Below are 13,274 nucleotides of genomic sequence, written 5' to 3' on the forward strand. Positions count from 1 at the left end.
AGCTTTGGACATCGTCCTTTCTGTCTTCGAGGTTGAAAGAGCCAGACAGAATCTCCAGGATTAAATTTTAAATCTCTGGCTCGAATATCATAGCGAGTTTTTAATTTATCTGAAGCCATAGAAATTCTATTCCTAGCAAAGTGATGAATTTCTTCTAAACGTTGTTGTAATGAAAAGGCATAATCTGTTTGATGCTGTCTTTGCACAGGAACAGGGCCTTTCTCTAAATCTGACGGAAGTCGAAGATTTCTTCCAGTAAGCATGAGGGCTGGCGTCTGTTTCGTCGTCTCATGAATCGCAGATCTGTAAGATAAGAGGAAGAAAGGGATCCAGGAGTCCCAGTCTCTCTGATTCTGCTCTACGAAGGACGACAAATATTGTAGCAAAGTTCGATTCAGACGCTCTATCATGCCATCAGATTGCGGATGCAAAGGAGTTGTACGAGTTTTCCTAACCCCTAAAATCTGAGTAACCTCTTTCATTAAGGTTGACTCAAAATTTCGGCCTTGATCAGTATGAAGTTCTAGAGGAACTCCGTGTCTACAAATAAATTCTTTAACGAATGCCTGTGCTACAGTAGAGGCTTCTTGATCAGCGAGGGGAACCACTTCAGGCCACTTAGTAAAATAATCAGCAATAACCAAAGCATATTTATTTCCAGAATGGGTTATCGGGAGAGGTCCAAGAATATCCATTGCTATTCTTTCAAATGGAGCTCCCACGTTGTAAATTTGAAGAGAGCTTTGTCCCTTCGCTCGAGGTCCTTTCTTTGCCGTGCAGACTCGACATCTTCGACACCAATCTTCAACGTCCATCCGGCAACGAGGCCAAAAGTAGAAGTTGCGAATTCTGCCCAGAGTTTTATTTGAAGCGAAATGTCCACCTGCAGGAGAATCATGATAAAGAGCAAGAATCTCCGGAACTCGTGTCCTGGGAACCAAAAGTTGCCACCTGATTTCTTTCAAGTCTGCAGATTCCCATTTTCGGTATAAAATTCCATCAATTAAAAGGATAGAGTCCCATTGAGCCCAATAAATTTTCAAATCTGGCTCGGCTAAAGATATATCCTGCCAGTCTGGGCGAGTTTCTGCTTCTTTCCAAGACTTCACTTGATTCAAAGTGTCGTCCTCTTGTTGCGATTTTCTCCATTCCTCCTGGTTATTTTCGAAAGAAATCTTCCGTATTATAAGAGAGGGGTCACGATTTTTCTCTAATCGTGCACACTGTTTACACTCTGGCATTTCCTCGCAGGGTCTTCGAGAGAGAGCATCGGCGTTTCCATGATGAATTCCTGCTCGATGACGAATATCAAAATCGTACTGACCGAGCCTTTCTAACCATCTAGCTACCTGACCTTCGGGAGATTTAAACGAAAGTAGCCACCTGAGAGAAGCATGATCTGTACGTATCAAAAATCTCCTGCCGTACAAATAATGGTGAAAATGTACTACGGTCTTAACAACAGCTAAAAGCTCTCTACGAGTGACACAATAATTCCTCTCGGTTTTACTCAAAACTCTGCTGAAATAGCTTATCACTCTCTCTTGACCTCCCTGAATTTGTGACAGAACCCCGCCTATTCCTGAAAGAGATGCATCCGTATCTAAAATAAAAGGAATTTCGACCTCTGGATAAGCTAAAATCGGCGAAGAAATAAGATTTCCTTTTAATTTCTTGAAAGCCTCTTCGCATTCCGGGGTCCAGTCAAAAGGAATCTTGATTCCGGTCAAATGATGGAGAGGTTTAGCTATACTAGCGAAACCTTTTACAAATCTTCTGTAATACGTACAAAGGCCTAAAAAGCTTTGAACTTGTTCTTTATTCTTAGGTGTCGGCCAAGAAGAAACCTTCTCTATTTTGGATGGGTCGGTCTTCACACCTTGTGCTGAAACGATATGTCCGAGGAAGCCTACTTCTTTCTGGAACAGATGACATTTTTTCGGGCTCATTTTCAGACCAGCTTGCTTCAGCCTAGCGAAAACTTGTCTGAGATTTTGAACTTCTTCTTCAAAGTTCTTGCCAAAAACGATTATATCGTCTAAATAAACGAGGCATATTTTGCCCGTGAGCCCATGGAGAACAGCCTCCATCATTCGTTCAAAGGTAGCCGGGGCATTACTCAAACCAAACGGCATAACCTTGAACTGCCATAATCCTCCTAAACCCGTAACAAAAGCTGTTTTTTCTTTATCTAGAGGATCCATTTCGACCTGCCAATATCCGCTCTGAAGATCTATGGTGCTGAACCAAGTTGCACCAGCTATCAGGTCGAGGGTCTCGTCGATTCTGGGTAGAGGGTAAGAATCTTTCTTCGTTATATCGTTCAGCTTCCTGTAATCGATACAAAATCGTTTGGATCCGTCCTTTTTGTTAACAAGGACGATTGGTGAAGCCCAGGGACTAGACGATGGCTCAATCACATCGTTCGCTAACATGTCTTCCACAAGCTTCTTCACCTCTTCTCGGGCGTTGAGAGCGAGTCTTCGAGGAGCTTGTTTAATTGGTGAACTCTCTCCGACGTCGATCTTGTGCTTGACAGAAGTACATCGGCCCTTATCACCACTATCTTTGGCGAAAGAATCTATAAATTCTAGCAAAAGAGATTTAAACGATTCTACCTGAGCTGAATTTAACGAAATCGAAGATTTCTCAACAAGGCTCTGTAAATGTGAAGGGAAATGTTGTTGCCAATCATCCTTTGAAAGTTCTATTTCCCGAATTCTAGGAGGAGTCCAGTAAATTCCATTTCTATTTGTACAAAGAGTTATTTCGCGATTGTTTGAAGCTAGTGAATTTCTCTTAGTCGAGATAACACAGTTATGAGCTGTAAGAAAGTCTATTCCCAAAATACCTTCATCCTCTATATCTGCTATAAAAACCTTATGTGGAGAGTCGATACACCCAAAAAGGTTAATTTGGACAGTAGCCTGTCTCAAAACCGGGGTCGTCTCTCCAGTGGCTGTTCGCAGAGAAAAAGAGGGAACAATCTGGTCATCGGATTTAAAGAGATCCGATCGAACTACGGTTACTTCCGCGCCCGTGTCTATTACCCATAGACAATCGACGCCATTAACAGTACCACGCGCGTAAAGACCAGACTGTCGTAGACTTCTAATTAAAAACTGTTCTCTAAGAGGGCTTTCACTTCTAACAATCTGCGATGATTTTCGCCCTGACAAATCATCTGAAATTAGTTTTTTGGGTGAGTTCCTGTTGAAGAACTCGTTTGAGGATTTGCTTCCCCTATTTCTATATTTTTCTTACGCCAATTATAAGAGTTTGGATTCGAGCCTTGCATCGGTTTTCCACTAATTTTTTTAATTAGAAAACAATGATTGGCGTCGTGGCCTGTTTTTTTACAAAATATACAAGTTAAGCCGGTTTGACTTGTCATGACCGCGTTCTTATTTACACGCTTGTTTTGCTGGTTTTGAAAAGAACCTCGATTTCTTAGTTTAAAATTACTATTGTTATTTTTATTTCTATAATCTTGAGGTTTTGGCTCCTCCGAGTGTTCAAAACTTCGTCTTTCTGAGGTGTTTTCGGACACCTCAATCCGACGAAGCTTGTTCAGCCCAAAATATTGTTTCCTCATTGCCTCCACCTCGAGGGCTTTGGCCGTTGCCTCCCGCAGAGAAGTGAGACCCGATGTTCCAACGGCCATTTTAATTTCTGGATCACTAATTGCGTTTAAAAAGGCTTGAGTCGCTAATAAATTACGAGACGGCTCGTGATCTGGCAATGCTACACGTGAAAGCCGTTCTATATCCTGGCTAAGAGACGCGAGGTCTTCGTCTCGTCCTTGTCTTCTCGTCTGTAATTGAGCCGTGTACAGTTTCGTCAAGTGGTCATTTCCGTATCTCAACTTTAGTGCAGAGCTAAGTTTCTCATAATCGGAAATTTCTTCTTCCGACAATGCCGTTAAAACATTCAGAGCCGGCGTCCGAAGACAAGAGGCAAGGCTGTGGGCCCTCATGGCGGAGTCCCACTGATTATGCTTTGCAATAGTGTTAAATTGACGTTCATACTCTGCCCATGGAATCTTTCCATCAAAAATTGGCGGTTTCAAAGGACAAAAGGGTTTCTCATAAATCTGAGAAGTAACCCCAGGAAGTCTCGAATTATTCAATTGACTCAAATGAGAGTATTTAGGCTGAACCTGAGACAGAGGCTCGGAAAAATCAACCTCATTATTTGCTCTGTTTCTACAAACTGGGGATTCAACTACTCCCCTAATAAAAGGCACAGATCTTGATTCTCGAACATCCTGGGTTCGACCTGGATGTCGGATCTCTTGAACAACGGGAACAGGAACGGGCGAGGGAACAGGAGAGGGAACAGGAGTAGCGACTCTAGAACCGCAGTGTTGACAAGCAGGTCCTCCAGCGCCACTCATTTGATGAACGGATTGAAGGGCCGCCACAGTCGTCCGAAGAAGGTCCTGAAGATTAGTTTCTGAACGCTCTCGAGCCTCCCCTTCTCGCCTCCGTTGTTCCTGTTGCTCTTGAAGCAGCTGGATTAGTTGTTGCTGTTGTTGAGCAGCAGCTTCTTGTTGTTGTCTTGCCGCTTCTTGTTGTTGTGTCAAGATCTTCAGCAGATCAAGCTGAGAGACCGTCGAAGGAGTTAAAAGAGGATCCACTGAAGGTGATAAAATTTCTTCTGGAATCCTCGGATTTTCCATGAGAGAAGATTCTTCTCCACTTTCCCTTCGACGTGAGCGTGTCATACGACTACTGCTCATTGTTTATTACACGCACTGAATCGACTTAATTAAAAAGAAACTCAAGATCCCGCTTCTGACACCAAATGTAACGTTCTTGACGTTACGTTAATAAAATATGGATCCGCGAGTTTATTTATTATCAAATCAAAAGAAATCAAGAGCGTGAATAAAATATTGTGAAAATGCTTTTAATAGCGTAATATGTGTTTCTCGTTTAAAGTCTGAAACAAGACTGTTTTTGCAATAATGTTGGTTGGCGCAGCAACCTTATTCTTTTTAAAGACATAAGAGGTTTATAAACGTCTTTTATCTATGCTGACTACTAGATCATTAAAGAGGGGGCAAAACGGGTGATTTCACCCTTTGTAACAATATCTTAAAAATGTCCGCAGCTGCAGCTAATTCTGCTTCTCCCCCGTATATTCCATTTTTGTTCATGTGTGATTTGTAATCACCAGGTGACCTAATCACAGCACCGTTGGACTCATTACCTGTAATAAAACCTGCAAATGTAGACCAATTATCCACTATATTTGAAACGATACTCAGTCTCACCTCTCAGTATACACAATACGCCAACGCGCGAAAAAGACAATTCCTGTCGGGAATCATCGTTATAATTTTCGTTTGCATGTTCATTTTTTGCGCGTCAGAAACAGATACCTATAAAGATATTTGTCAAAGACTGTCATAAACAGCCGATGACAGCTGTCAAAGGGTTTGCTAGATGCTTTTTGTTTTGTTTTCGGTATCTCACCCCACCGCCAACTTCATGCGTATACTATTGTTATTATAGTCTTCTTTTTACACCGATATGAGTAATACTGTAAAGCACTTAACCGTCTAGTGCTTTTTTTATTTTGTTTTATCGACGGACTCCATCCTAAATCTCCAGAAGGAAAAATAATAGGGAAGGTCATTGGATCCAAATGACATGATAATTTGCTTAATACTTCTACACCCGTATCATTTTCTGAAATATTTTTCGGATATATACATAAATCAAAATTACATGGAATTTGACCGTCCTTCGATACTATATGAAAGGTTCATAAAAAGACCAATTATTATACACGTTCGAGACAATTCTTAATCTAACATCCCTATGATTCTCTTAGTCGTGGAACAAAAAATAAGCAAAAGGTCTAAATAGACAATTCCCATCGCCTTCGATTCGTACTTTAATATTATGTTCAGTCATGACACGAAAAATTAAGAAAAGTTGAATTATTTGTTAGTGAAATGTTTTCCCTCGGAAACTCAACAGTTATGTAGAGAATTACCTCAATATTGATTGCAAATAGCTCTTGCACAGTTAATTGTCACAGGTTAGCGTATAGGTCTGTATTGCCTGTTGGTTCTGGTCACAAATGTTAAAATCATTCAAATTTGAACGGAACGTCACAATTTCACTGTAACAACAACTAACAAATGGTACACGAAACGATGAACATCGATGTATTGATTAAAAAAAAAAAAACTAATCGTGGCATCTAAACTGTCAATTTAGGCGTAGAAATTTCTGCGTGAAAAATTTCAAGTAATCAACTTACGATTATCAGTATGTCGTCCCGTAAAAATTCTCTGTCGTGTACCGAAGGTTCAAGCTCTTCGAGTAATGGTGATTTAAACTCGGAACCAGCGGCAAAAATGTCTAAGATTGCCCAAGAACCATCGACTACGCTTCCGAGGCCTAACATCGCCCATGAATCTTTGACTATGCTTCCGTTCACAAAAACTGATTTTTTTTAACAATGAAGTCCACGTTGGAGATCACTTTATGTGAGTCACGGATATATTGCTTATGTCATTCGTATGCAATCTTGTACCTAATTTGCTTACTATAGAATTATAAATTAATTATTTCAGGTCAGTGATCGGTTACGTCAATGATATATGTATTTATCCCAAAGTCCATTAATGCAAAAGAATCAAACAGAAGTTTTGAGTTGTTCAAATTTATTATCAACTAGGGGCTCCGCCCCTGCGCGCTTCGTGCGCCAACCCCACCTCGGCGACCACTATTTCCTTATACATTGTCTATTAGACAGGTGAATTCATTAATGCTGATTTGATGACAGGTCTGCAACTGTTGATCGATTGTTTCCGATCAACCCGACATTGCTATTGGCTCCCTATGCAGGCCTGCTCAGATTGTTTTAGTAAACGAATCCACTCACATGTACAAAACTCCCTATGCCATGCAACCCCAATTGTATTTGGCAACTTGATTTACTATCATTTGCTTGTTACTTTTGATACTTATTACTCACTACCTGAATTTTATTTAGGTTCTGCAAGACATCAAAGTGTCCACTGTCTCCGTCGCCGGTGAAGAGTAGCGAGAATTGTCTTTCATCTTGGGATCCGATTTGGTGTGGATGAATTTGTTCTCCGCGATACACGATCAAACATATTGTAACAACGGGGAAGTGTACGAATGGACTGAGAGAATCAATGGGTTCTCTGTGCGAATTAAGCGTACGCCGAGCCAAAAGAGTCTCACGAAACGAGGATTATTTGAGAAAGAAAGTGGATATATTTTGACCCGAAGTTCTCTTTTTAAAGTCTAGAGACTGACTGTTTTTACAAAAATATTTGTTGACGCAGCAACCCTATTCATTTTATGACATATGAAGGCTTACAGTTTAAGATGACTACTAGATCATGATAACACGGGTGATTGATGATTTCACCCTTTATAACAATTGCAATAATTCGGGGTCAGGGGGTGGGGGAAATTTATTTTTAACAATATGATTAATAACTCTTATTGATTCAGCTAATTAAATTCTTAAATCGCGAATATCTCGAGAACTGTGATAGATACGGCAAAACTAACGAAATTTGGGAGGTTTCCTAAAGGATAAATTAAATCGGGCAGGTAATTAGGCCATCATGAAGACTTCCCTGGATTTTTTTTTTTTTTTTTCTTAATAATTTAATTCTAATTTTCAAATCTATAATCGCGAATATCTCGAGAACGGTGATAGATACGGCAAAAATAGCAATAATTCGGGGTTAGGAGGTGGGGGATATCTATTTTCAATCTTATAATTAATAACTCCGCAATTAAAACTTTTTCCCAGAATTTATTAACGCCTTTGATTGTGTCTTATTAATCAAACTCACGAATCCTTATTTTATTTTCGCAGCGTCTAAGAACGTTACACTGGTGTCAGAAGAGGGATATTGAGTTTTAATCGAGTCGATTCAGTGCGTGAAATTTTATTAACTATGAGTAATAATCGTTTGACACGTTCTCGGTGAAGGGAGAGTTGCGGAGAAGAACCTTCCATCACGGAAAATCCGCGGGTTCCCGAGACAATTTCTACACCTTCAGTGGACCCTCTTCCTGTACCTTCGGTGGTCTCGATCACACAGATCGATCCACTAAGGATTATGAACCAGCAACAAGAAGCCGCCGAACGACATCAACGGCAGCTTCTGGATGCAGCTAACCAACAACAACAACAACTTCTCCAGCTGTTTATCGACCAACAGGAGCAGCGTAAACAAGAACTCGCCGATCAACGAGAACAGCGGGGATTGGATCGTGAGGCTCAGGAACGTTCGGAGACCAGTCTACACGACCTGTTCCGGACAACTGTAGCGGCTCTTCAGACGGTGAACAGGTGAACGGCTCTGGAGAACCGGCCGTCACTCCTCAAGGTTCCAGAGCTGCTACTCCTCTGCCTACTCCTATTCCTTCTCCTGCTGTTCGGGAGGTACAATACCCAGGACGATCCCAAGAGGCTCTTAATTCAAGGTCTGTGCCTTTTATTAGGGAAATAAACGAATCCCCAATCCGTAGAGGAAGAGTAGATAACGAGGTTGGCTTTTCCGAGCTTCTGTCTTATGTTCAGCCTCGATATTCTCATCTTAGTCAATTGAATAATTCAAGATTACTAGGGCTTACTTCTCAAATTTACGAGAAACCCATTTGCTCTTTGAAACCGCCTATGTTCGATGGAAAAATTCCATGGGCCGAGTATGAGAGACGGTTTGATACAATAGCAAAGCATAATCAGTGGGACTCCGCCATGAAGGCCCACAGCCTTGCCTCTTGTTTGCGAACTCCCGCGTTAAACGTTTTAACAGCATTATCAGAGGAAGAAATTTCAGACTATGACAAACTTAGCTCTGCGCTAAAATTGAGATATGGCAATGACCATTTAACAAAACTCTATACAGCACAATTACAAATGAGGAGACAAGGACGTGACGAGGACCTCGCGTCTCTTAGTCAAGACATAGAACGACTATCTCGAGTAGCGTTACCAGACCATGAACCGTCTAGAAATTTATTAGCAACACAGGCTTTTCTTAATGCAATTACTGACCCGGAAATTAAAATGGCCGTTGGGACGTCGGGTCTCACTTCCCTGCGAGAGGCAACGGCGAAAGCCCTCGAGGTGGAGGCCATGCGTAAACAATATTTTGGGTCAAACAAACTTCGCCAAATCGAGGTGTCAAAAGTCACCTCAGAAAAACGGGATTTTGAGCGCTCGGAAAAGACCAAGTCTCAGAGTTATAGAAATAAAAAAAAAGTAATAATAATTTTAAACAAGGAAATCGTGGTTCTCTTCAAAATCAGGATAACAGAGGCGAAATTAAAAACGTAGTTGCGTCTGATCAAACTGTATTGTCTTGCTTATTTTGTAAAAAAATTGGACATGATGTCAACCATTGTTTTTTGCTTATGAAAATTACTGGAGAAGCGATGCAAAATTCGAATCCGAACTCCTATAATTGGCGGAAAAAAGATTTAGAAATAAGGGAAGGAAATCCTCATCGGCGTTTTGTTAATGCCGCCGCATTTAGTGAAGTATGTTCTTTTGAATTCATTTTGGGTGGTTCAAGAGTTGGATAAAGACTGTCTTTGATAGAAGATTTTCTTATAATGATTTGTTATTTCTGAGTTGCTAATCAACTTGAAATTTGTTTTCTTCGGTTGTTTCTTTCTAGAAACTTCTTCTCTGGAATCGAGTTTTGTGTCGGATAGGTTTGGTTTCTTTAGAAATGTGAATAGAGCCACGATTATTTTTCGAGGTCGATGAGCGATTGCTTGATTTTCACATTTTATTAACCTCAAGTGTCAGTTTTTGTGAGCACTTTTTCAGGTTATTTGGCCCAGCCTTTTCCTTCCAATCTTTCCCGATTCCTGAGGATGACTGTTGGCCTTATTTTGAAGAAATACACGGAAAAGATTCAGATAAGATCGTTTCTTTTCTCTCTTAAATGAATATTTAATCCATCTTATTCATGCTTTTTCAGGTTATTAGCCAAACAGCCTTTTCCTTCCGACCTTCCCGATTCCTGAGGATGACTGGTGGCCTTCGTTTTGAAGAATGACACGAAATAAATGAGATAAGATCGTTTCTTTTCTTTTAAATAAATATTCAATTCATCTTATTCGTGTATTTTCCCAAATTCACTTAGTGAAATTGGATTGATATTCCACCACTCACATTTGTCCTCCCAAACTCTAGGGTGTGCTGTTTCTGAAGAAGTCTTGGATCCAGTCACCCATCCTTTTCCCTGTTTGGTCCCAGAATTTTCGGTTTCCCGCCTCAACGTTTTCGCCCGAATCTGTTTCAACCGGTCGATCCTCCCTGAAGAGGATTAGATTACTTTTCGACGTCGACTTGGAGCGTTGCTGATGTCTTCAAATTTATGAAGATACATAACACTGAACAACACTTACCTTTATAAAACAGGGCACATAAATTTTGAAATTCAATTTAACGCTCAACTATCTGCTCAAGGTTTTCTGTGGTTTACCTTGAGACTGTGGGCAAATGCCAGATATTAAAAAAGGGAGTCTTTAAAATTTTTAGAGCCACAGCTCCAATTCACCTTTGAGCACTGACTGCTAGATCACTTTTACAATTGTTTTATCTTTCCCGAGTCGTGACCACTCTTTTCCTCGGGGGGGGGGATAGTGTTACAAAGGGTGAAATCAACCGTTTTGCTCCTTTTTAATGATTTAGTAGTCATCATAGATAAAAGACGTTTATAAACCTCTTATGTCTTTAAAAAGAATAAGGTTGCTGCGTCAACCGATATTATTGTAAAAACAGTCAGTCTCTAGACTTTAAAAAGAGAGCTTGTGTCCAAATACATCTATTTTCTTTCTAAATATTCCTTGTTCGTGAGACTTCTTTGGCTCGGCGTTCGCTTAAATCGCACAGAGAACTCTTTGATTCTCTTAGATCTTTCGTAATTTCCCCCCGTTGTAACAATATTTTTGCAAATTTGTGAAAAATTATGTATTTGTGTTCTAAAAAAGTTGCCGGAAGCCGGAGTCCGATATTGCAAGTGATTACGTCATAACGATGTGAAACCGTCAAAACTACGATTGGCTCTCAAAGTATCGCATGGAAAGATAAATCGACTCTGTTAGTGTCATTTAAAACCTTTTTTCTTCCACTCTTATAATACAAAAAAAATTTATACTCTGACCCTTTTTGTTTGCCAAAACGACAAAAAATTTGGGCGAGTTCTATTTCCAGCACCATTGAGAGAGTTACGTAAATGTAAAGTGCAATGGATTCAACGTGAAGAAAATACGTATTTAACATATTTTCAAAAAAGTTGATTGTTCAAGAGACGTTTAACAAGTTACATTGACGGGTATACCGCGAATACTGATAAGTATTTTCAGTAAAAATTAGGACAAATCAAGAGTATAGTATAAAGATTATTATAATTTTTTTATTGACACATTTTACCAAGAAGATTATGAGAAAATTATAAAAAATTATAGAAATTTTATTAGCGCATTCACAGCTACTGAATTTGGGCTTGCGCGAAAAATGAATTGAAATAATTTATTGTCAACGTGACAAGTTCGCACAATTTTAGATAAAATATAATTACAATTGCCATTAAATATTATAAAAATGTATTACTCACCGTGCACAAATAGTAACGTACCTTTTTGTTGTTGGTTTATGTGAAAATTCACCAGGTATTGGACCTTGAGCGCAGGAACCACGTAGCGCTTGTCCTGGAAGTCGAGTTGCACCAGAAAGCGGACCCGGAGCGCAGAATCCAGGAAGTAGAGAACCTGGTACTCGAAATCTGCGGAGCGCGATTCTCATCCGTCCGCTCTACTGCGCGTTGTTTCCAGACTGAGGAATTCGACTAGCTGATTTTCGTGTATACAGATCGATGACGTCAAGAGGAAAAAAATTTTGGGTGTCACTTTCTGAAAGTACCAACATCCGAACATCTAAAATATCGTTTCGAACTTTAATACTATGTATGTATGATGTATGATGATATAATGTATGATATATGATGTATGATGATTTTAGCTTTTACATTTCAGACAAGAAATACGGACTCTATCTTTCCTGCCGATTTTAGCCTCAATCGGCTAAACCCTTCGATGGTCAGCCTTTGACTAAAGATATATTCTTCAGTTAACGGGTCAGCTAATAATAACGCTTCCGTTCTGCGACAGTTGGATGATAAAAATTTTTGCTCGTACCCTTCAAACGTGTGTTAAAATAAGCTCGAAGTTTTAAGAAGCTGCGTTCTCACTCTCCTCATAAAAAAAAAAATCGCCGACAATCACCTTTTCAGGTCTTCAAATCAGGACACTGCGTTAAATACTGTCTCATATACGGAGCGTGCATTTCATCTCGATCAAAATTAGCGCGTCCGTGACGTATTACAGTTACTCTGAATTTTTTTCCATACGAACATTTTTCGAAAAATAATTCTGCTTCTCTACCCAACGTAGATACTTCACTTGCGACTAGCTAAAACAACGTTTCGATTCTATGCCTACGAAAATTCAAGATCGAGAGAGCAAATGAAAAGTTGTTGGAATAATTATGAATATCAATGTTATGGAATACGTCGAGCGCGTGTCGAATAGAATCCCATTTCGAAATGAATAATTCTTCTATTTTCATATTATAGCCATATTATTGTAGATAATTTAGTTTGTCTCCTGGAAAATTATCAAATTTACATGACGTATTAATCGTAAATGGATCATATATATTAATATCGTACATGGACCGCATATACATATACACGTTTTGGTCTCTGCATTATTATGACATCTGATCATCATTATATATCATCCATGTATACATACTTTTCCCGGGTATCTATACTTTAATTAAATCACGTTTTTGCTACGAATATTGGATGAAATTGATTCTCATTATTAATTTCTTGAATCGCTGACGATTCGGTAACGTTATAAGTCGGTAAATACGCACAAGCTAAATATTGACTTGGGCATACCTTACGAAGATTGTGTTACTCGGAGGTTATTGCAACCAACATCATGTCGTGATCGGTAACCCTCTGATGCTCTGCAATAAGTTCCCAACTCTGCTGCTGGAATACCACAGAGAGCGCCAGCGCGCGACGAATTTCGGTTTTCACACCAAAGCCCATAAGGGTAACTGCCTTTATAGTCTTCAGTCAACGACTCTGGTCTCCGTGCCACTCACTCTGAACTCAATTTGTCCAAGAACGTCTACCCTTGCCGACGTCACACGACCGTCGTATCCGCATGCGCGGA

At 39.9% G+C, this 13,274-nt stretch overlaps 1 long non-coding RNA gene across 1 annotated transcript in view; it reads right to left on the minus strand.

Moving 5' to 3' along the window:
* LOC138190758 (uncharacterized) overlaps window positions 1-13,241 on the minus strand; it is a 34,067-nt gene extending 20,826 nt beyond the window's left edge. Inside the window, exons 1-2 of the long non-coding RNA XR_011176842.1 lie at window positions 12,992-13,241; window positions 11,663-11,936 (exon numbers count right to left, since the gene is read on the minus strand). This is a non-coding gene — a long non-coding RNA (uncharacterized lncRNA). The remainder of the gene's footprint in view (window positions 1-11,662; window positions 11,937-12,991) is intronic.
* Between the last annotated feature and the right edge of the window lie 33 nt (window positions 13,242-13,274).

This window comes from Neodiprion pinetum, chromosome 4 (genome assembly GCF_021155775.2).
Source record: "Neodiprion pinetum isolate iyNeoPine1 chromosome 4, iyNeoPine1.2, whole genome shotgun sequence".
Taxonomy (NCBI): domain Eukaryota; kingdom Metazoa; phylum Arthropoda; class Insecta; order Hymenoptera; family Diprionidae; genus Neodiprion; species Neodiprion pinetum.